This window comes from Lepisosteus oculatus, chromosome 6 (genome assembly GCF_040954835.1).
Source record: "Lepisosteus oculatus isolate fLepOcu1 chromosome 6, fLepOcu1.hap2, whole genome shotgun sequence".
Lineage (NCBI taxonomy): Eukaryota > Metazoa > Chordata > Actinopteri > Semionotiformes > Lepisosteidae > Lepisosteus > Lepisosteus oculatus.
This window is the reverse complement of record NC_090701.1, coordinates 19682556-19706674: the sequence shown is the minus strand read 5'-3', so window position 1 is coordinate 19706674 and position 24119 is coordinate 19682556.

Sequence of the window (24119 nt, the reverse complement as noted above, 5' to 3'; positions counted from 1 at the left end):
AATGTAGACAGTTTTTGATGGCATGGCTGTGTTTTAGGGCTGAAAGGATACTTAGGAATATAGTTCTTTCAATGTTTTCTAAACATTTTTGTCTGACCTATATGGCTGTATACAGTGCTTTGCTCCAAAAAAGAATGGTGTCTGAATTGCCTGACAAGCAACAGTTCGAACGAACCTCATTTAACTTTCAAACTCTTGCCGTGGGCTTTAAAATCAAAGGCATATTAACAAATAAAGCCAAAATTTATTAGTTCTTTCAGACATTTAGACAACTTAAGCCTAAACGTACATTCATTCAGCACTCCGTTTAACATGAAATATCCAATGAAATAATTTTTTCAAACCTTAGCTTGACCATTCCTGACACACTCTTTTGGTTTTGGCAGTGTTATATTGTCTTTCCACACTAATATCTTGATTCAGACAAGCACATTTTCCAGTCAAATGAGTGGAATATTGAGAAAATGGTCTTTGAGAAATATTTGAACCCTAACCCTAACTAGCAAAACCCGAAGCTAGGGTTAGGGTTTTATTTCCCATACAATGTAGACAGTTTTGGATGGCATGGTTGTGTTTTAGGGCTGAAAGGATACTTAGGAATATAGTTCTTTCAGTGTTTTCTAAACATTTTTTTCTGACCTATATGGCAGTATACAGTGCTTTGCTCCAAAAAAGAATGGTGTCTGAATTGCCCGACAAGCAACAGTTCGAACGAACCTCATTTAACTTTCAAACTCTTGCCATGGGCTTTAAAATCAAAGGCATATTAACAAATAAAGCCAAAATGTATTAGTACTTTTAGACAACTTAAGCCTAAACGTACATTCATTCAGCACTCCGTTTAACACAAAATGTCCAATGAAAGAATACCTTTCAACCCTTAATTTGACCATTCCTGACACACTCTTTTGGTTTTGGCAGTGTTATATTGTCTTTCCACACTCATATCTTGATTCAGACAAGCACATTTTCCAGTCAAATGAGTGGAATATTGAGAAAATGGTCTTTGAGAAATATTTGAACCCTAACCCTAACTAGCAAAACCCGAAGCTAGGGTTAGGGTTTTATTTCCCATACAATGTAGACAGTTTTTGATGGCATGGCTGTGTTTTAGGGCTGAAAGGATACTTAGGAATATAGTTCTTTCAATGGTTTCTAAACATTTTTTTCTGACCTATATGGCTGTATACAGTGCTTTGCTCCAAAAAAGAATGGTGTCTGAATGGCCCGACAAGCAACAGTTCGAACGAACCTCATTTAACTTTCAAACTCTTGCCATGGGCTTTAAAATCAAAGGCATATTGACAAATAAAGCCAAAATGTATTAGTTCTTTCAGACTTTTAGACAACTTAAGCCTAAACGTACATTCATTCAGCACTCCGTTTAACACAAAATGTCCAATGAAAGAATACCTTTCAAACCTTAATTTGACCATTCCTGACACACTCTTTTGGTTTTGGCAGTGTTATATTGTCTTTCCACACTCATATCTTGATTCAGACAAGCACATTTTCCAGTCAAATGAGTGGAATATTGAGAAAATGGTCTTTGAGAAATATTTGAACCCTAACCCTAACTAGCAAAACCCGAAGCTAGGGTTAGGGTTTTATTTCCCATACAATGTAGACAGTTTTTGATGGCATGGCTGTGTTTTAGGGCTGAAAGGATACTTAGGAATATAGTTCTTTCAATGTTTTCTAAACATTTTTTTCTGACCTATATGGCTGTATACAGTGCTTTGCTCCAAAAAGAATGGTGTCTGAATGGCCCGACAAGCAACAGTTCGAACGAACCTGATTTAACTTTCAAACTCTTGCCATGGGCTTTAAAATCAAAGGCATATTAACAAATAAAGCCAAAATGTATTAGTTCTTTCAGACTTTTAGACAACTTAAGCCTAAACGTACATTCATTCAGCACTCCGTTTAACACAAAATGTCCAATGAAAGAATACCTTTCAAACCTTAATTTGACCATTCCTGACACACTCTTTTGGTTTTGGCAGTGTTATATTGTCTTTCCACACTCATATCTTGATTCAGACAAGCACATTTTCCAGTCAAATGAGTGGAATATTGAGAAAATGGTCTTTGAGAAATATTTGAACCCTAACCCTAACTAGCAAAACCCGAAGCTAGGGTTAGGGTTTTATTTCCCATACAATGTAGACAGTTTTTGATGGCATGGCTGTGTTTTAGGGCTGAAAGGATACTTAGGAATATAGTTCTTTCAATGTTTTCTAAACATTTTTTTCTGACCTATATGGCTGTATACAGTGCTTTGCTCCAAAAAAGAATGGTGTCTGAATGGCCCGACAAGCAACAGTTCGAACGAACCTCATTTAACTTTCAAACTCTTGCCATGGGCTTTAAAATCAAAGGCATATTGACAAATAAAGCCAAAATGTATTAGTTCTTTCAGACTTTTAGACAACTTAAGCCTAAACGTACATTCATTCAGCACTCCGTTTAACACAAAATGTCCAATGAAAGAATACCTTTCAACCCTTAATTTGACCATTCCTTCTACACTCTTTTGGTTTTGGCAGTGTTATATTGTCTTTCCACACTAATATCTTGATTCAGACAAGCACATTTTCCAGTCAAATGAGTGGAATATTGAGAAAATGGTCTTTGAGAAATATTTGAACCCTAACCCTAACTAGCAAAACCCGAAGCTAGGGTTAGGGTTTTATTTCCCATACAATGTAGACAGTTTTTGATGGCATGGCTGTGTTTTAGGGCTGAAAGGATACTTAGGAATATAGTTCTTTCAATGTTTTCTAAACATTTTTTTCTGACCTATATGGCTGTATACAGTGCTTTGCTCCAAAAAGAATGGTGTCTGAATGGCCCGACAAGCAACAGTTCGAACGAACCTGATTTAACTTTCAAACTCTTGCCATGGGCTTTAAAATCAAAGGCATATTAACAAATAAAGCCAAAATGTATTAGTTCTTTCAGACTTTTAGACAACTTAAGCCTAAACGTACATTCATTCAGCACTCCGTTTAACACAAAATGTCCAATGAAAGAATACCTTTCAACCCTTAATTTGACCATTCCTGACACACTCTTTTGGTTTTGGCAGTGTTATATTGTCTTTCCACACTCATATCTTGATTCAGACAAGCACATTTTCCAGTCAAATGAGTGGAATATTGAGAAAATGGTCTTTGAGAAATATTTGAACCCTAACCCTAACTAGCAAAACCCGAAGCTAAGGTTAGGGTTTTATTTCCCATAAAATGTAGACAGTTTTTGATGGCATGGCTGTGTTTTAGGGCTGAAAGGATACTTAGGAATATAGTTCTTTCAATGTTTTCTAAACATTTTTTTCTGACCTATATGGCTGTATACAGTGCTTTGCTCCAAAAAAGAATGGTGTCTGAATGGCCCGACAAGCAACAGTTCGAACGAACCTCATTTAACTTTCAAACTCTTGCCATGGGCTTTAAAATCAAAGGCATATTGACAAATAAAGCCAAAATGTATTAGTTCTTTCAGACTTTTAGACAACTTAAGCCTAAATGTACATTCATTCAGCACTCCGTTTAACACAAAATGTCCAATGAAAGAATACCTTTCAACCCTTAATTTGACCATTCCTGACACACTCTTTTGGTTTTGGCAGTGTTATATTGTCTTTCCACACTAATATCTTGATTCAGACAAGCACATTTTCCAGTCAAATGAGTGGAATATTGAGAAAATGGTCTTTGAGAAATATTTGAACCCTAACCCTAACTAGCAAAACCCGAAGCTAGGGTTAGGGTTTTATTTCCCATACAATGTAGACAGTTTTTGATGGCATGGCTGTGTTTTAGGGCTGAAAGGATACTTAGGAATATAGTTCTTTCAATGTTTTCTAAACATTTTTCTCTGACCTATGTGGCTGTATACAGTGCTTTGCTCCAAAAAAGAATGGTGTCTGAATGGCCCGACAAGCAACAGTTCGAACGAACCTCATTTAACTTTCAAACTCTTGCCATGGGCTTTAAAATCAAAGGCATATTAACAAATAAAGCCAAAATGTATTAGTTCTTTCAGACTTTTAGACAACTTAAGCCTAAACGTACATTCATTCAGCACTCCGTTTAACACAAAATGTCCAATGAAAGAATACCTTTCAACCCTTAATTTGACCATTCCTGACACACTCTTTTGGTTTTGGCAGTGTTATATTGTCTTTCCACAGTAATATCTTGATTCAGACAAGCACATTTTCCTGTCAAATGAGTGGAATATTGAGAAAATGGTCTTTGAGAAATATTTGAACCCTAACCCTAACTAGCAAAACCCGAAGCTAGGGTTAGGGTTTTATTTCCCATAAAATGTAGACAGTTTTTGATGGCATGGCTGTGTTTTAGGGCTGAAAGGATACTTAGGAATATAGTTCTTTCAATGTTTTCTAAACATTTTTTTCTGACCTATATGGCTGTATACAGTGCTTTGCTCCAAAAAAGAATGGTGTCTGAATGGCACGACAAGAAACAGTTCGAACGAACCTCATTTAACTTTCAAACTCTTGCCATGGGCTTTAAAATCAAAGGCATATTAACAAATAAAGCCAAAATGTATTAGTTCTTTCAGACTTTTAGACAACTTAAGCCTAAACGTACATTCATTCAGCACTCCGTTTAACACAAAATGTCCAATGAAAGAAAACCTTTCAACCCTTAATTTGACCATTCCTGACACACTCTTTTGGTTTTGGCAGTGTTATATTGTCTTTCCACACTCATATCTTGATTCACACAAGCACATTTTCCAGTCAAATGAGTGGAATATTGTGAAAATGGTCTTTGAGAAATATTTGAACCCTAACCCTAACTAGCAAAACCCGAAGCTAGGGTTAGGGTTTTATTTCCCATACAATGTAGACAGTTTTTGATGGCATGGCTGTGTTTTAGGGCTGAAAGGATACTTAGGAATATAGTTCTTTCAATGGTTTCTAAACATTTTTTTCTGACCTATATGGCTGTATACAGTGCTTTGCTCCAAAAAAGAATGGTGTCTGAATGGCCCGACAAGCAACAGTTCGAACGAACCTCATTTAACTTTCAAACTCTTGCCATGGGCTTTAAAATCAAAGGCATATTAACAAATAAAGCCAAAATGTATTAGTTCTTTCAGACTTTTAGACAACTTAAGCCTAAACGTACATTCATTCAGCACTCCGTTTAACACAAAATGTCCAATGAAAGAATACCTTTCAACCCTTAATTTGACCATTCCTGACACACTCTTTTGGTTTTGGCAGTGTTATATTGTCTTTCCACACTCATATCTTGATTCAGACAAGCACATTTTCCAGTCAAATGAGTGGAATATTGAGAAAATGGTCTTTGAGAAATATTTGAACCCAAACCCTAACTAGCAAAACCCGAAGCTAGGGTTAGGGTTTTATTTCCCATACAATGTAGACAGTTTTTGATGGCATGGCTGTGTTTTAGGGCTGAAAGGATACTTAGGAATATAGTTCTTTCAATGGTTTCTAAACATTTTTTTCTGACCTATATGGCTGTATACAGTGCTTTGCTCCAAAAAAGAATGGTGTCTGAATGGCCCGACAAGCAACAGTTCGAACGAACCTCATTTAACTTTCAAACTCTTGCCATGGGCTTTAAAATCAAAGGCATATTAACAAATAAAGCCAAAATGTATTAGTTCTTTCAGACTTTTAGACAACTTAAGCCTAAACGTACATTCATTCAGCACTCCGTTTAACACAAAATGTCCAATGAAAGAATACCTTTCAACCCTTAATTTGACCATTCCTGACACACTCTTTTGGTTTTGGCAGTGTTATATTGTCTTTCCACACTAATATCTTGATTCAGACAAGCACATTTTCCAGTCAAATGAGTGGAATATTGAGAAAATGGTCTTTGAGAAATATTTGAACCCTAACCCTAACTAGCAAAACCCGAAGCTAGGGTTAGGGTTTTATTTCCCATACAATGTAGACAGTTTTTGATGGCATGGCTGTGTTTTAGGGCTGAAAGGATACTTAGGAATATAGTTCTTTCAATGTTTTCTAAACATTTTTTTCTGACCTATATGGCTGTATACAGTGCTTTGCTCCAAAAAGAATGGTGTCTGAATGGCCCGACAAGCAACAGTTCGAACGAACCTGATTTAACTTTCAAACTCTTGCCATGGGCTTTAAAATCAAAGGCATATTAACAAATAAAGCCAAAATGTATTAGTTCTTTCAGACTTTTAGACAACTTAAGCCTAAACGTACATTCATTCAGCACTCCGTTTAACACAAAATGTCCAATGAAAGAATACCTTTCAACCCTTAATTTGACCATTCCTGACACACTCTTTTGGTTTTGGCAGTGTTATATTGTCTTTCCACACTCATATCTTGATTCAGACAAGCACATTTTCCAGTCAAATGAGTGGAATATTGAGAAAATGGTCTTTGAGAAATATTTGAACCCTAACCCTAACTAGCAAAACCCGAAGCTAGGGTTAGGGTTTTATTTCCCATACAATGTAGACAGTTTTTGATGGCATGGCTGTGTTTTAGGGCTGAAAGGATACTTAGGAATATAGTTCTTTCAATGTTTTCTAAACATTTTTTTCTGACCTATATGGCTGTATACAGTGCTTTGCTCCAAAACAGAATGGTGTCTGAATGGCCCGACAAGCAACAGTTCGAACGAACCTCTTAACTTTCAAACTCTTGCCATGGGCTTTAAAATCAAAGGCATATTAACAAATAAAGCCAAAATGTATTAGTTCTTTCAGACTTTTAGGCAACTTAAGCCTAAACGTACATTCATTCAGCACTCCGTTTAACACAAAATGTCCAATGAAAGAATACCTTTCAACCCTTAATTTGACCATTCCTGACACACTCTTTTGGTTTTGGCAGTGTTATATTGTCTTTCCACACTCATATCTTGATTCAGACAAGCACATTTTCCAGTCAAATGAGTGGAATATTGAGAAAATGGTCTTTGAGAAATATTTGAACCCCAACCCTAACTAGCAAAACCCGAAGCTAGGGTTAGGGTTTTATTTCCCATACAATGTAGACAGTTTTTGATGGCATGGCTGTGTTTTAGGGCTGAAAGGATATTTAGGAATATAGTTCTTTCAATGTTTTCTAAACATTTTTTTCTGACCTATATGGCTGTATACAGTGCTTTGCTCCAAAAAAGAATGGTGTCTGAATCGCCCGACAAGCAACAGTTCGAACGAACCTCATTTAACTTTCAAACTCTTGCCATGGGCTTTAAAATCAAAGGCATATTAACAAATAAAGCCAAAATGTATTAGTTCTTTCAGACTTTTAGACAACTTAAGCCTAAACGTACATTCATTCAGCACTCCGTTTAACACAAAATGTCCAATGAAAGAATACCTTTCAACCCTTAATTTGACCATTCCTGACACACTCTTTTGGTTTTGGCAGTGTTATATTGTCTTTCCACACTCATATCTTGATTCAGACAAGCACATTTTCCAGTCAAATGAGTGGAATATTGAGAAAATGGTCTTTGAGAAATATTTGAACCCTAACCCTAACTAGCAAAACCCGAAGCTAGGGTTAGGGTTTTATTTCCCATACAATGTAGACAGTTTTTGATGGCATGGCTGTGTTTTAGGGCTGAAAGGATACTTAGGAATATAGTTCTTTCAATGTTTTCTAAACATTTTTTTCTGACCTATATGGCTGTATACAGTGCTTTGCTCCAAAACAGAATGGTGTCTGAATTGCCCGACAAGCAACAGTTCGAACGAACCTCATTTAACTTTCAAACTCTTGCCATGGGCTTTAAAATCAAAGGCATATTAACAAATAAAGCCAAAATGTATTAGTTCTTTCAGACTTTTAGGCAACTTAAGCCTAAACGTACATTCATTCAGCACTCCGTTTAACACAAAATGTCCAATGAAAGAATACCTTTCAACCCTTAATTTGACCATTCCTGACACACTCTTTTGGTTTTGGCAGTGTTATATTGTCTTTCCACACTCATATCTTGATTCAGACAAGCACATTTTCCAGTCAAATGAGTGGAATATTGAGAAAATGGTCTTTGAGAAATATTTGAACCCTAACCCTAACTAGCAAAACCCGAAGCTAGGGTTAGGGTTTTATTTCCCATACAATGTAGACAGTTTTTGATGGCATGGCTGTGTTTTAGGGCTGAAAGGATACTTAGGAATATAGTTCTTTCAATGGTTTCTAAACATTTTTTTCTGACCTATATGGCTGTATACAGTGCTTTGCTCCAAAAAAGAATGGTGTCTGAATGGCCCGACAAGCAACAGTTCGAACGAACCTCATTTAACTTTCAAACTCTTCCCATGGGCTTTAAAATCAAAGGCATATTAACAAATAAAGCCAAAATGTATTAGTTCTTTCAGACTTTTAGACAACTTAAGCCTAAACGTACATTCATTCAGCACTCCGTTTAACACAAAATGTCCAATGAAAGAATACCTTTCAACCCTTAATTTGACCATTCCTGACACACTCTTTTGGTTTTGGCAGTGTTATATTGTCTTTCCACACTAATATCTTGATTCAGACAAGCACATTTTCCAGTCAAATGAGTGGAATATTGAGAAAATGGTCTTTGAGAAATATTTGAACCCTAACCCTAACTAGCAAAACCCGAAGCTAGGGTTAGGGTTTTATTTCCCATACAATGTAGACAGTTTTTGATGGCATGGCTGTGTTTTAGGGCTGAAAGGATACTTAGGAATATAGTTCTTTCAATGTTTTCTAAACATTTTTTTCTGACCTATATGGCTGTATACAGTGCTTTGCTCCAAAAAGAATGGTGTCTGAATGGCCCGACAAGCAACAGTTCGAACGAACCTGATTTAACTTTCAAACTCTTGCCATGGGCTTTAAAATCAAAGGCATATTAACAAATAAAGCCAAAATGTATTAGTTCTTTCAGACTTTTAGACAACTTAAGCCTAAACGTACATTCATTCAGCACTCCGTTTAACACAAAATGTCCAATGAAAGAATACCTTTCAACCCTTAATTTGACCATTCCTGACACACTCTTTTGGTTTTGGCAGTGTTATATTGTCTTTCCACACTCATATCTTGATTCAGACAAGCACATTTTCCAGTCAAATGAGTGGAATATTGAGAAAATGGTCTTTGAGAAATATTTGAACCCTAACCCTAACTAGCAAAACCCGAAGCTAGGGTTAGGGTTTTATTTCCCATACAATGTAGACAGTTTTTGATGGCATGGCTGTGTTTTAGGGCTGAAAGGATACTTAGGAATATAGTTCTTTCAATGTTTTCTAAACATTTTTTTCTGACCTATATGGCTGTATACAGTGCTTTGCTCCAAAACAGAATGGTGTCTGAATGGCCCGACAAGCAACAGTTCGAACGAACCTCATTTAACTTTCAAACTCTTGCCATGGGCTTTAAAATCAAAGGCATATTAACAAATAAAGCCAAAATGTATTAGTTCTTTCAGACTTTTAGGCAACTTAAGCCTAAACGTACATTCATTCAGCACTCCGTTTAACACAAAATGTCCAATGAAAGAATACCTTTCAACCCTTAATTTGACCATTCCTGACACACTCTTTTGGTTTTGGCAGTGTTATATTGTCTTTCCACACTCATATCTTGATTCAGACAAGCACATTTTCCAGTCAAATGAGTGGAATATTGAGAAAATGGTCTTTGAGAAATATTTGAACCCCAACCCTAACTAGCAAAACCCGAAGCTAGGGTTAGGGTTTTATTTCCCATACAATGTAGACAGTTTTTGATGGCATGGCTGTGTTTTAGGGCTGAAAGGATATTTAGGAATATAGTTCTTTCAATGTTTTCTAAACATTTTTTTCTGACCTATATGGCTGTATACAGTGCTTTGCTCCAAAAAAGAATGGTGTCTGAATCGCCCGACAAGCAACAGTTCGAACGAACCTCATTTAACTTTCAAACTCTTGCCATGGGCTTTAAAATCAAAGGCATATTAACAAATAAAGCCAAAATGTATTAGTTCTTTCAGACTTTTAGACAACTTAAGCCTAAACGTACATTCATTCAGCACTCCGTTTAACACAAAATGTCCAATGAAAGAATACCTTTCAACCCTTAATTTGACCATTCCTGACACACTCTTTTGGTTTTGGCAGTGTTATATTGTCTTTCCACACTCATATCTTGATTCAGACAAGCACATTTTCCAGTCAAATGAGTGGAATATTGAGAAAATGGTCTTTGAGAAATATTTGAACCCTAACCCTAACTAGCAAAACCCGAAGCTAGGGTTAGGGTTTTATTTCCCATACAATGTAGACAGTTTTTGATGGCATGGCTGTGTTTTAGGGCTGAAAGGATACTTAGGAATATAGTTCTTTCAATGTTTTCTAAACATTTTTTTCTGACCTATATGGCTGTATACAGTGCTTTGCTCCAAAACAGAATGGTGTCTGAATTGCCCGACAAGCAACAGTTCTAACGAACCTCATTTAACTTTCAAACTCTTGCCATGGGCTTTAAAATCAAAGGCATATTAACAAATAAAGCCAAAATGTATTAGTTCTTTCAGACTTTTAGGCAACTTAAGCCTAAACGTACATTCATTCAGCACTCCGTTTAACACAAAATGTCCAATGAAAGAATACCTTTCAACCCTTAATTTGACCATTCCTGACACACTCTTTTGGTTTTGGCAGTGTTATATTGTCTTTCCACACTCATATCTTGATTCAGACAAGCACATTTTCCAGTCAAATGAGTGGAATATTGAGAAAATGGTCTTTGAGAAATATTTGAACCCTAACCCTAACTAGCAAAACCCGAAGCTAGGGTTAGGGTTTTATTTCCCATACAATGTAGACAGTTTTTGATGGCATGGCTATGTTTTAGGGCTGAAAGGATACTTAGGAATATAGTTCTTTCAATGTTTTCTAAACATTTTTTTCTGACCTATATGGCTGTATACAGTGCTTTGCTCCAAAAACAATGGTGTCTGAATGGCCCGACAAGCAACAGTTCGAACGAACCTCATTTAACTTTCAAACTCTTGCCATGGGCTTTAAAATCAAAGGCATATTAACAAATAAAGCCAAAATGTATTAGTTCTTTCAGACTTTTAGACAACTTAAGCCTAAACGTACATTCATTCAGCACTCCGTTTAACACAAAATGTCCAATGAAAGAATACCTTTCAACCCTTAATTTGACCATTCCTGACACACTCTTTTGGTTTTGGCAGTGTTATATTGTCTTTTCACACTCATATCTTGATTCAGACAAGCACATTTTCCAGTCAAATGAGTGGAATATTGAGAAAATGGTCTTTGAGAAATATTTGAACCCTAACCCTAACTAGCAAAACCCGAAGCTAGGGTTAGGGTTTTATTTCCCATACAATGTAGACAGTTCTTGATGGCATGGCTGTGTTTTAGGGCTGAAAGGATACTTAGGAATATAGTTCTTTCAATGTTTTCTAAACATTTTTTTCTGACCTATATGGCTGTATACAGTGCTTTGCTCCAAAAAGAATGGTGTCTGAATGGCCCGACAAGCAACAGTTCGAACGAACCTGATTTAACTTTCAAACTCTTGCCATGGGCTTTAAAATCAAAGGCATATTAACAAATAAAGCCAAAATGTATTAGTTCTTTCAGACTTTTAGACAACTTAAGCCTAAACGTACATTCATTCAGCACTCCGTTTAACACAAAATGTCCAATGAAAGAATACCTTTCAACCCTTAATTTGACCATTCCTGACACACTCTTTTGGTTTTGGCAGTGTTATATTGTCTTTCCACACTCATATCTTGATTCAGACAAGCACATTTTCCAGTCAAATGAGTGGAATATTGAGAAAATGGTCTTTGAGAAATATTTGAACCCTAACCCTAACTAGCAAAACCCGAAGCTAGGGTTAGGGTTTTATTTCCCATACAATGTAGACAGTTTTTGATGGCATGGCTGTGTTTTAGGGCTGAAAGGATACTTAGGAATATAGTTCTTTCAATGTTTTCTAAACATTTTTCTCTGACCTATGTGGCTGTATACAGTGCTTTGCTCCAAAAAAGAATGGTGTCTGAATGGCCCGACAAGCAACAGTTCGAACGAACCTCATTTAACTTTCAAACTCTTGCCATGGGCTTTAAAATCAAAGGCATATTAACAAATAAAGCCAAAATGTATTAGTTCTTTCAGACTTTTAGACAACTTAAGCCTAAACGTACATTCATTCAGCACTCCGTTTAACACAAAATGTCCAATGAAAGAATACCTTTCAACCCTTAATTTGACCATTCCTGACACACTCTTTTGGTTTTGGCAGTGTTATATTGTCTTTCCACAGTAATATCTTGATTCAGACAAGCACATTTTCCTGTCAAATGAGTGGAATATTGAGAAAATGGTCTTTGAGAAATATTTGAACCCTAACCCTAACTAGCAAAACCCGAAGCTAGGGTTAGGGTTTTATTTCCCATAAAATGTAGACAGTTTTTGATGGCATGGCTGTGTTTTAGGGCTGAAAGGATACTTAGGAATATAGTTCTTTCAATGTTTTCTAAACATTTTTTTTTGACCTATATGGCTGTATACAGTGCTTTGCTCCAAAAAAGAATGGTGTCTGAATGGCACGACAAGAAACAGTTCGAACGAACCTCATTTAACTTTCAAACTCTTGCCATGGGCTTTAAAATCAAAGGCATATTAACAAATAAAGCCAAAATGTATTAGTTCTTTCAGACTTTTAGACAACTTAAGCCTAAACGTACATTCATTCAGCACTCCGTTTAACACAAAATGTCCAATGAAAGAAAACCTTTCAACCCTTAATTTGACCATTCCTGACACACTCTTTTGGTTTTGGCAGTGTTATATTGTCTTTCCACACTCATATCTTGATTCACACAAGCACATTTTCCAGTCAAATGAGTGGAATATTGTGAAAATGGTCTTTGAGAAATATTTGAACCCTAACCCTAACTAGCAAAACCCGAAGCTAGGGTTAGGGTTTTATTTCCCATACAATGTAGACAGTTTTTGATGGCATGGCTGTGTTTTAGGGCTGAAAGGATACTTAGGAATATAGTTCTTTCAATGTTTTCTAAACATTTTTTTCTGACCTATATGGCTGTATACAGTGCTTTGCTCCAAAAAAGAATGGTGTCTGAATGGCCCGACAAGCAACAGTTCGAACGAACCTCATTTAACTTTCAAACTCTTGCCATGGGCTTTAAAATCAAAGGCATATTAACAAATAAAGCCAAAATGTATTAGTTCTTTCAGACTTTTAGACAACTTAAGCCTAAACGTACATTCATTCAGCACTCCGTTTAACACAAAATGTCCAATGAAAGAATACCTTTCAACCCTTAATTTGACCATTCCTGACACACTCTTTTGGTTTTGGCAGTGTTATATTGTCTTTCCACACTCATATCTTGATTCAGACAAGCACATTTTCCAGTCAAATGAGTGGAATATTGAGAAAATGGTCTTTGAGAAATATTTGAACCCTAACCCTAACTAGCAAAACCCGAAGCTAGGGTTAGGGTTTTATTTCCCATACAATGTAGACAGTTTTTGATGGCATGGCTGTGTTTTAGGGCTGAAAGGATACTTAGGAATATAGTTCTTTCAATGGTTTCTAAACATTTTTTTCTGACCTATATGGCTGTATACAGTGCTTTGCTCCAAAAAAGAATGGTGTCTGAATGGCCCGACAAGCAACAGTTCGAACGAACCTCATTTAACTTTCAAACTCTTGCCATGGGCTTTAAAATCAAAGGCATATTAACAAATAAAGCCAAAATGTATTAGTTCTTTCAGACTTTTAGACAACTTAAGCCTAAACGTACATTCATTCAGCACTCCGTTTAACACAAAATGTCCAATGAAAGAATACCTTTCAACCCTTAATTTGACCATTCCTGACACACTCTTTTGGTTTTGGCAGTGTTATATTGTCTTTCCACACTCATATCTTGATTCAGACAAGCACATTTTCCAGTCAAATGAGTGGAATATTGAGAAAATGGTCTTTGAGAAATATTTGAACCCTAACCCTAACTAGCAAAACCCGAAGCTAGGGTTAGGGTTTTATTTCCCATACAATGTAGACAGTTTTTGATGGCATGGCTGTGTTTTAGGGCTGAAAGGATACTTAGGAATATAGTTCTTTCAATGTTTTCTAAACATTTTTTTCTGACCTATATGGCTGTATACAGTGCTTTGCTCCAAAAAAGAATGGTGTCTGAATGGCCCGACAAGCAACAGTTCGAACGAACCTCATTTAACTTTCAAACTCTTGCCATGGGCTTTAAAATCAAAGGCATATTGACAAATAAAGCCAAAATGTATTAGTTCTTTCAGACTTTTAGACAACTTAAGCCTAAACGTACATTCATTCAGCACTCCGTTTAACACAAAATGTCCAATGAAAGAATACCTTTCAACCCTTAATTTGACCATTCCTTCTACACTCTTTTGGTTTTGGCAGTGTTATATTGTCTTTCCACACTAATATCTTGATTCAGACAAGCACATTTTCCAGTCAAATGAGTGGAATATTGAGAAAATGGTCTTTGAGAAATATTTGAACCCTAACCCTAACTAGCAAAACCCGAAGCTAGGGTTAGGGTTTTATTTCCCATACAATGTAGACAGTTTTTGATGGCATGGCTGTGTTTTAGGGCTGAAAGGATACTTAGGAATATAGTTCTTTCAATGTTTTCTAAACATTTTTTTCTGACCTATATGGCTGTATACAGTGCTTTGCTCCAAAAAGAATGGTGTCTGAATGGCCCGACAAGCAACAGTTCGAACGAACCTGATTTAACTTTCAAACTCTTGCCATGGGCTTTAAAATCAAAGGCATATTAACAAATAAAGCCAAAATGTATTAGTTCTTTCAGACTTTTAGACAACTTAAGCCTAAACGTACATTCATTCAGCACTCCGTTTAACACAAAATGTCCAATGAAAGAATACCTTTCAACCCTTAATTTGACCATTCCTGACACACTCTTTTGGTTTTGGCAGTGTTATATTGTCTTTCCACACTCATATCTTGATTCAGACAAGCACATTTTCCAGTCAAATGAGTGGAATATTGAGAAAATGGTCTTTGAGAAATATTTGAACCCTAACCCTAACTAGCAAAACCCGAAGCTAGGGTTAGGGTTTTATTTCCCATACAATGTAGACAGTTTTTGATGGCATGGCTGTGTTTTAGGGCTGAAAGGATACTTAGGAATATAGTTCTTTCAATGTTTTCTAAACATTTTTTTCTGACCTATATGGCTGTATACAGTGCTTTGCTCCAAAAAAGAATGGTGTCTGAATTGCCCGACAAGCAACAGTTCGAACGAACCTCATTTAACTTTCAAACTCTTGCCATGGGCTTTAAAATCAAAGGCATATTAACAAATAAAGCCAAAATGTATTATTTCTTTCAGACTTTTAGACAACTTAAGCCTAAACGTACATTCATTCAGCACTCCGTTTAACACAAAATGTCCAATGAAAGAATACCTTTCAACCCTTAATTTGACCATTCCTGACACACTCTTTTGGTTTTGGCAGTGTTATATTGTCTTTCCACACTCATATCTTGATTCAGACAAGCACATTTTCCAGTCAAATGAGTGGAATATTGAGAAAATGGTCTTTGAGAAATATTTGAACCCTAACCCTAACTAGCAAAACCCGAAGCTAGGGTTAGGGTTTTATTTCCCATACAATGTAGACAGTTTTTGATGGCATGGCTGTGTTTTAGGGCTGAAAGGATACTTAGGAATATAGTTCTTTCAATGTTTTCTAAACATTTTTTTCTGACCTATATGGCTGTATACAGTGCTTTGCTCCAAAAAAGAATGGTGTCTGAATGGCCCGACAAGCAACAGTTCGAACGAACCTCATTTAACTTTCAAACTCTTGCCATGGGCTTTAAAATCAAAGGCATATTAACAAATAAAGCCAAAATGTATTAGTTCTTTCAGACTTTTAGACAACTTAAGCCTAAACGTACATTCATTCAGCACTCCGTTTAACACAAAATGTCCAATGAAAGAATACCTTTCAACCCTTAATTTGACCATTCCTGACACACTCTTTTGGTTTTGGCAGTGTTATATTGTCTTTCCACACTCATATCTTGATTCAGACAAGCACATTTTCCAGTCAAATGAGTGGAATATTGAGAAAATGGTCTTTGAGAAATATTTGAACCCTAACCCTAACTAGCAAAACCCGAAGCTAGGGTTAGGGTTTTATTTCCCATACAATGTAGACAGTTTTTGATGGCATGGCTGTGTTTTAGGGCTGAAAGGATACTTAGGAATATAGTTCTTTCAATGTTTTCTAAACATTTTTTTCTGACCTATGTGGCTGTATACAGTGCTTTGCTCCAAAAAAGAATGGTGTCTGAATGGCCCGACAAGCAACAGTTCGAACGAACCTCATTTAACTTTCAAACTCTTGCCATGGGCTTTAAAATCAAAGGCATATAAACAAATAAAGCCAAAATGTATTAGTTCTTTCAGACTTTTAAACAACTTAAGCCTAAACGTACATTCATTCAGCACTCCGTTTAACACAAAATGTCCAATGAAAGAATACCTTTCAACCCTTAATTTGACCATTCCTGACACACTCTTTTGGTTTTGGCAGTGTTATATTGTCTCTCCACACTCATATCTTGATTCAGACAAGCACATTTTCCAGTCAAATGAGTGGAATATTGAGAAAATGGTCTTTTAGAAATATTTGAACCCTAACCCTAACTAGCAAAACCCAAAGCAAGGGTTAGGGTTTTATTTCCCATACAATGTAGACAGTTTTTGATGGCATGGCTGTGTTTTAGGGCTGAAAGGATACTTAGGAATATAGTTCTTTCAATGTTTTCTAAACATTTTTTTCTGACCTATATGGCTGTATACAGTGCTTTGCTCCAAAAAAAATGGTGTCAGAATTGCCCGACAAGCAACAGTTCGAACGAACCTCATTTAACTTTCAAACTCTTCCCATGGGCTTTAAAATCAAAGGCATATTAACAAATAAAGCCAAAATGTATTAGTTCTTTCAGACTTTTAGACAACTTAAGCCTAAACGTACATTCATTCAGCACTCCGTTTAACACAAAATGTCCAATGAAAGAATACCTTTCAACCCTTAATTTGACCATTCCTGACACACTCTTTTGGTTTTGGCAGTGTTATATTGTCTTTCCACACTCATATCTTGATTCAGACAAGCACATTTTCCAGTCAAATGAGTGGAATATTGAGAAAATGGTCTTTGAGAAATATTTGAACCCTAACCCTAACTAGCAAAACCCGAAGCTAGGGTTAGGGTTTTATTTCCCATACAATGTAGACAGTTTTTGATGGCATGGCTGTGTTTTAGGGCTGAAAGGGAACTTAGGAATATAGTTCTTTCAATGTTTTCTAAACATTTTTTTCTGACCTATGTGGCTGTTTACAGTGCTTTGCTCCAAAAAAGAATGGTGTCTGAATGGCCCGACAAGCAACAGTTCGAACGAACCTCATTTAACTTTCAAACTCTTGCCATGGGCTTTAAAATCAAAGGCATATTAACAAATAAAGCCAAAATGTATTAGTTCTTTCAGACTTTTAGACAACTTAAGCCTAAATGTACATTCATTCAGCACTCCGTTTAACACAAAATGTCCAATGAAAGAATACCTTTCAACCCTTAATTTGACCATTCCTGACACACTCTTTTGGTTTTGGCAGTGTTATATTGTCTTTCCACACTCATATCTTGATTCAGACAAGCACATTTTCCAGTCAAATGAGTGGAATATTGAGAAAATGGTCTTTGAGAAATATTTGAACCCTAACCCTATCTAGCAAAACCCGAAGCTAGGGTTAGGGTTTTATTTCCCATACAATGTAGACAGTTTTTGATGGCATGGCTGTGTTTTAGGGCTGAAAGGATACTTAGGAATATAGTTCTTTCAATGTTTTCTAAACATTTTTTTCTGACCTATGTGGCTGTATACAGTGCTTTGCTCCAAAAAAGAATGGTGTCTGAATGGCCCGACAAGCAACAGTTCGAACGAACCTCATTTAACTTTCAAACTCTTGCCATGGGCTTTAAAATCAAAGGCATATTAACAAATAAAGCCAAAATGTATTAGTTCTTTCAGACTTTTAGACAACTTAAGCCTAAACGTACATTCATTCAGCACTCCGTTTAACACAAAATGTCCAATGAAAGAATACCTTTCAACCCTTAATTTGACCATTCCTGACACACTCTTTTGGTTTTGGCAGTGTTATATTGTCTTTCCACACTCATATCTTGATTCAGACAAGCACATTTTCCAGTCAAATGAGTGGAATATTGAGAAAATGGTCTTTGAGAAATATTTGAACCCTAACCCTAACTAGCAAAACCCGAAGCTAGGGTTAGGGTTTTATTTCCCATACAATGTAGACAGTTTTTGATGGCATGGCTGTGTTTTAGGGCTGAAAGGATACTTAGGAATATAGTTCTTTCAATGTTTTCTAAACATTTTTTTCTGACCTATATGGCTGTATACAGTGCTTTGCTCCAAAAAAAATGGTGTCAGAATTGCCCGACAAGCAACAGTTCGAACGAACCTCATTTAACTTTCAAACTCTTCCCATGGGCTTTAAAATCAAAGGCATATTAACAAATAAAGCCAAAATGTATTAGTTCTTTCAGACTTTTAGACAACTTAAGCCTAAACGTACATTCATTCAGCACTCCGTTTAACACAAAATGTCCAATGAAAGAATACCTTTCAACCCTTAATTTGACCATTCCTGACACACTCTTTTGGTTTTGGCAGTGTTATATTGTCTTTCCACACTCATATCTTGATTCAGACAAGCACATTTTCCAGTCAAATGAGTGGAATATTGAGAAAATGGTCTTTGAGAAATATTTGAACCCTAACCCTAACTAGCAAAACCCGAAGCTAGGGTTAGGGTTTTATTTCCCATACAATGTAGACAGTTTTTGATGGCATGGCTGTGTTTTAGGGCTGAAAGGGTACTTAGGAATATAGTTCTTTCAATGTTTTCTAAACATTTTTTTCTGACCTATGTGGCTGTTTACAGTGCTTTGCTCCAAAAAAGAATGGTGTCTGAATGGCCCGACAAACAACAGTTCGAACGAACCTCATTTAACTTTCAAACTCTTGCCATGGGCTTTAAAATCAAAGGCATATTATCAAATAAAGCCAAAATGTATTAGTTCTTTCAGACTTTTAGACAACTTAAGCCTAAACGTACATTCATTCAGCACTCCGTTTAACACAAAATGTCCAATGAAAGAATACCTTTCAACCCTTAATTTGACCATTCCTGACACACTCTTTTGGTTTTGGCAGTGTTATATTGTCTTTCCACACTCATATCTTGATTCAGACAAGCACATTTTCCAGTCAAATGAGTGGAATATTGAGAAAATGGTCTTTGAGAAATATTTGAACCCTAACCCTAACTAGCAAAACCCGAAGCTAGGGTTAGGGTTTTATTTCCCATACAATGTAGACAGTTTTTGATGGCATGGCTGTGTTTTAGGGCTGAAAGGATACTTAGGAATATAGTTCTTTCAATGTTTTCTAAACATTTTTTTCTGACCTATATGGCTGTATACAGTGCTTTGCTCCAAAAAAAATGGTGTCAGAATTGCCCGACAAGCAACAGTTCGAACGAACCTCATTTAACTTGCAAACTCTTCCCATGGGCTTTAAAATCAAAGGCATATTAACAAATAAAGCCAAAATGTATTAGTTCTTTCAGACTTTTAGACAACTTAAGCCTAAACGTACATTCATTCAGCACTCCGTTTAACACAAAATGTCCAATGAAAGAATACCTTTCAACCCTTAATTTGACCATTCCTGACACACTCTTTTGGTTTTGGCAGTGTTATATTGTCTTTCCACACTCATATCTTGATTCAGACAAGCACATTTTCCAGTCAAATGAGTGGAATATTGAGAAAATGGTCTTTGAGAAATATTTAAACCCTAACCCTAACTAGCAAAACCAAAGCTAGGGTTAGGGTTTTATTTCCCATACAATGTAGACAGTTTTTGATGGCATGGCTGTGTTTTAGGGCTGAAAGGATACTTAGGAATATAGTTCTTTCAATGTTTTCTAAACATTTTTTTCTGACCTATATGGCTGTATACAGTGCTTTGCTCCAAAAAAGAATGGTGTCTGAATTGCCCGACAAGCAACAGTTCGAACGAACCTCATTTAACTTTCAAACTCTTGCCATGGGCTTTAAAATCAAAGGCATATTAACAAATAAAGCCAAAATGTATTAGTTCTTTCAGACTTTTAGACAACTTAAGCCTAAACGTACATTCATTCAGCATTCCGTTTAAAACAAAATGTCCAATGAAAGAATATCTTTCAACCCTTAATTTGACCATTCCTGACACACTCTTTTGGTTTTGGCAGTGTTATATTGTCTCTCCACACTCATATCTTGATTCAGACAAGCACATTTTCCAGTCAAATGAGTGGAATATTGAGAAAATGGTCTTTTAGAAATATTTGAACCCTAACCCTAACTAGCAAAACCCGAAGCTAGGGTTAGGGTTTTATTTCCCATACAATGTAGACAGTTTTTGATGGCATGGCTGTGTTTTAGGGCTGAAAGGATACTTAGGAATATAGTTCTTTCAATGTTTTCTAAACATTTTTTTCTGACCTATATGGCTGTATACAGTGCTTTGCTCCAAAAAAAATTGTCAGAATTGCCCGACAAGCAACAGTTCGAACGAACCTCATTTAACTTTCAAACTCTTGCCATGGGCTTTAAAATCAAAGGAATATTAACAAATAAAGCCAAAATGTATTAGTTCTTTCAGACTTTTAGACAACTTAAGCCTAAACGTACATTCATTCAGCACTCCGTTTAACACAAAATGTCCAATGAAAGAATACCTTTCAAACCTTAATTTGACCATTCCTGACACACTCTTTTGGTTTTGGCAGTGTTTTATTGTCTTTCCACACTAATATCTTGATTCAGACAAGCACATTTTCCAGTCAAATGAGTGGAATATTGAGAAAATGGTCTTTGAGAAATATTTGAACCCTAACCCTAACTAGCAAAACCCGAAGCTAGGGTTAGGGTTTTATTTCCCATACAATGTAGACAGTTTTTGATGGCATGGCTGTGTTTTAGGGCTGAAAGGATACTTAGGAATATAGTTCTTTCAATGTTTTCTAAACATTTTTTTCTGACCTATATGGCTGTATACAGTGCTTTGCTCCAAAAAAAATTGTGTCAGAATTGCCCGACAAGCAACAGTTCGAACGAACCTCATTTAACTTTCAAACTCTTGCCATGGGCTTTAAAATCAAAGGAATAATCAAAGGAACCATTCCTGACACACTCTTTTGGTTTTGGCAGTGTTATATTGTCTTTCCACACTCATATCTTGATTCAGACAAGCACATTTTCCAGTCAAATGAGTGGAATATTGAGAAAATGGTCTTTGAGAAATATTTGAACCCTAACCCTAACTAGCAAAACCCGAAGCTAGGGTTAGGGTTTTATTTCCCATACAATGTAGACAGTTTTTGATGGCATGGCTGTGTTTTAGGGCTGAAAGGGTACTTAGGAATATAGTTCTTTCAATGTTTTCTAAACATTTTTTTCTGACCTATGTGGCTGTATACAGTGCTTTGCTCCAAAAAAGAATTGTGTCTGAATGGCCCGACAAGCAACAGTTCGAACGAACCTCATTTAACTTTCAAACTCTTGCCATGGGCTTTAAAATCAAAGGCATATTAACAAATAAAGCCAAAATGTATTAGTTCTTTCAGACTTTTAGACAACTTAAGCCTAAACGTACATTCATTCAGCACTCCGTTTAACACAAAATGTCCAATGAAAGAATACCTTTCAACCCTTAATTTGACCATTCCTGACACACTCTTTTGGTTTTGGCAGTGTTATATTGTCTTTCCACACTCATATCTTGATTCAGACAAGCACATTTTCCAGTCAAATGAGTGGAATATTGAGAAAATGGTCTTTGAGAAATATTTGAACCCTAACCCTAACTAGCAAAACCCGAAGCTAGGGTTAGGGTTTTATTTCCCATACAATGTAGACAGTTTTTGATGGCATGGCTGTGTTTTAGGGCTGAAAGGATACTTAGGAATATAGTTCTTTCAATGTTTTCTAAAAATTTTTTTCTGACCTATATGGCTGTATACAGTGCTTTGCTCCAAAAAAAATTGTCAGAATTGCCCGACAAGCAACAGTTCGAACGAACCTCATTTAACTTTCAAACTCTTGCCATGGGCTTTAAAATCAAAGGCATATTAACAAATAAAGCCAAAATGTATTAGTTCTTTCAGACTTTTAGACAACTTAAGCCTAAACGTACATTCATTCAGCACTCCGTTTAACACAAAATGTCCAATGAAAGAATACCTTTCAACCCTTAATTTGACCATTCCTGACACACTCTTTTGGTTTTGGCAGTGTTATATTGTCTTCCACACTCATATCTTGATTCAGACAAGCACATTTTCCAGTCAAATGAGTGGAATATTGAGAAAATGGTCTTTGAGAAATATTTGAACCCTAACCCTAACTAGCAAAACCCGAAGCTAGGGTTAGGGTTTTATTTCCCATACAATGTAGACAGTTTTTGATGGCATGGCTGTGTTTTAGGGCTGAAAGGATACTTAGGAATATAGTTCTTTCAATGTTTTCTAAACATTTTTTTCTGACCTATATGGCTGTATACAGTGCTTTGCTCCAAAAAAGAATGGTGTCTGAATTGCCCGACAAGCAACAGTTCGAACGAACCTCATTTAACTTTCAAACTCTTGCCATGGGCTTTAAAATCAAAGGCATATTAACAAATAAAGCCAAAATGTATTAGTTCTTTCAGACTTTTAGACAACTTAAGCCTAAACGTACATTCATTCAGCACTCCGTTTAACACAAAATGTCCAATGAAAGAATACCTTTCAACCCTTAATTTGACCATTCCTGACACACTCTTTTGGTTTTGGCAGTGTTATATTGTCTTTCCACACTCATATCTTGATTCAGACAAGCACATTTTCCAGTCAAATGAGTGGAATATTGAGAAAATGGTCTTTGAGAAATATTTGAACCCTAACCCTAACTAGCAAAACCCGAAGCTAGGGTTAGGGTTTTATTTCCCATACAATGTAGACAGTTTTTGATGGCATGGCTGTGTTTTAGGGCTGAAAGGATACTTAGGAATATAGTTCTTTCAATGTTTTCTAAAAATTTTTTTCTGACCTATATGGCTGTATACAGTGCTTTGCTCCAAAAAAAATTGTCAGAATTGCCCGACAAGCAACAGTTCGAACGAACCTCATTTAACTTTCAACCTCTTGCCATGGGCTTTAAAATCAAAGGCATATTAACAAATAAAGCCAAAATGTATTAGTTCTTTCAGACTTTTAGACAACTTAAGCCTAAACGTACATTCATTCAGCACTCCGTTTAACACAAAATGTCCAATGAAAGAATACCTTTCAACCCTTAATTTGACCATTCCTGACACACTCTTTTGGTTTTGGCAGTGTTATATTGTCTTTCCACACTCATATCTTGATTCAGACAAGCACATTTTCCAGTCAAATGAGTGGAATATTGAGAAAATGGTCTTTGAGAAATATTTGAACCCTAACCCTAACTAGCAAAACCCGAAGCTAGGGTTAGGGTTTTATTTCCCATACAATGTAGACAGTTTTTGATGGCATGGCTGTGTTTTAGGGCTGAAAGGATACTTAGGAATATAGTTCTTTCAATGTTTTCTAAACATTTTTTTCTGACCTATATGGCTGTATACAGTGCTTTGCTCCAAAAAAAATGGTGTCAGAATTGCCCGACAAGCAACAGTTCGAACGAACCTCATTTAACTTTCAAACTCTTCCCATGGGCTTTAAAATCAAAGGCATATTAACAAATAAAGCCAAAATGTATTAGTTCTTTCAGACTTTTAGACAACTTAAGCCTAAACGTACATTCATTCAGCACTCCGTTTAACACAAAATGTCCAATGAAAGAATACCTTTCAACCCTTAATTCGACCATTCCTGACACACTCTTTTGGTTTT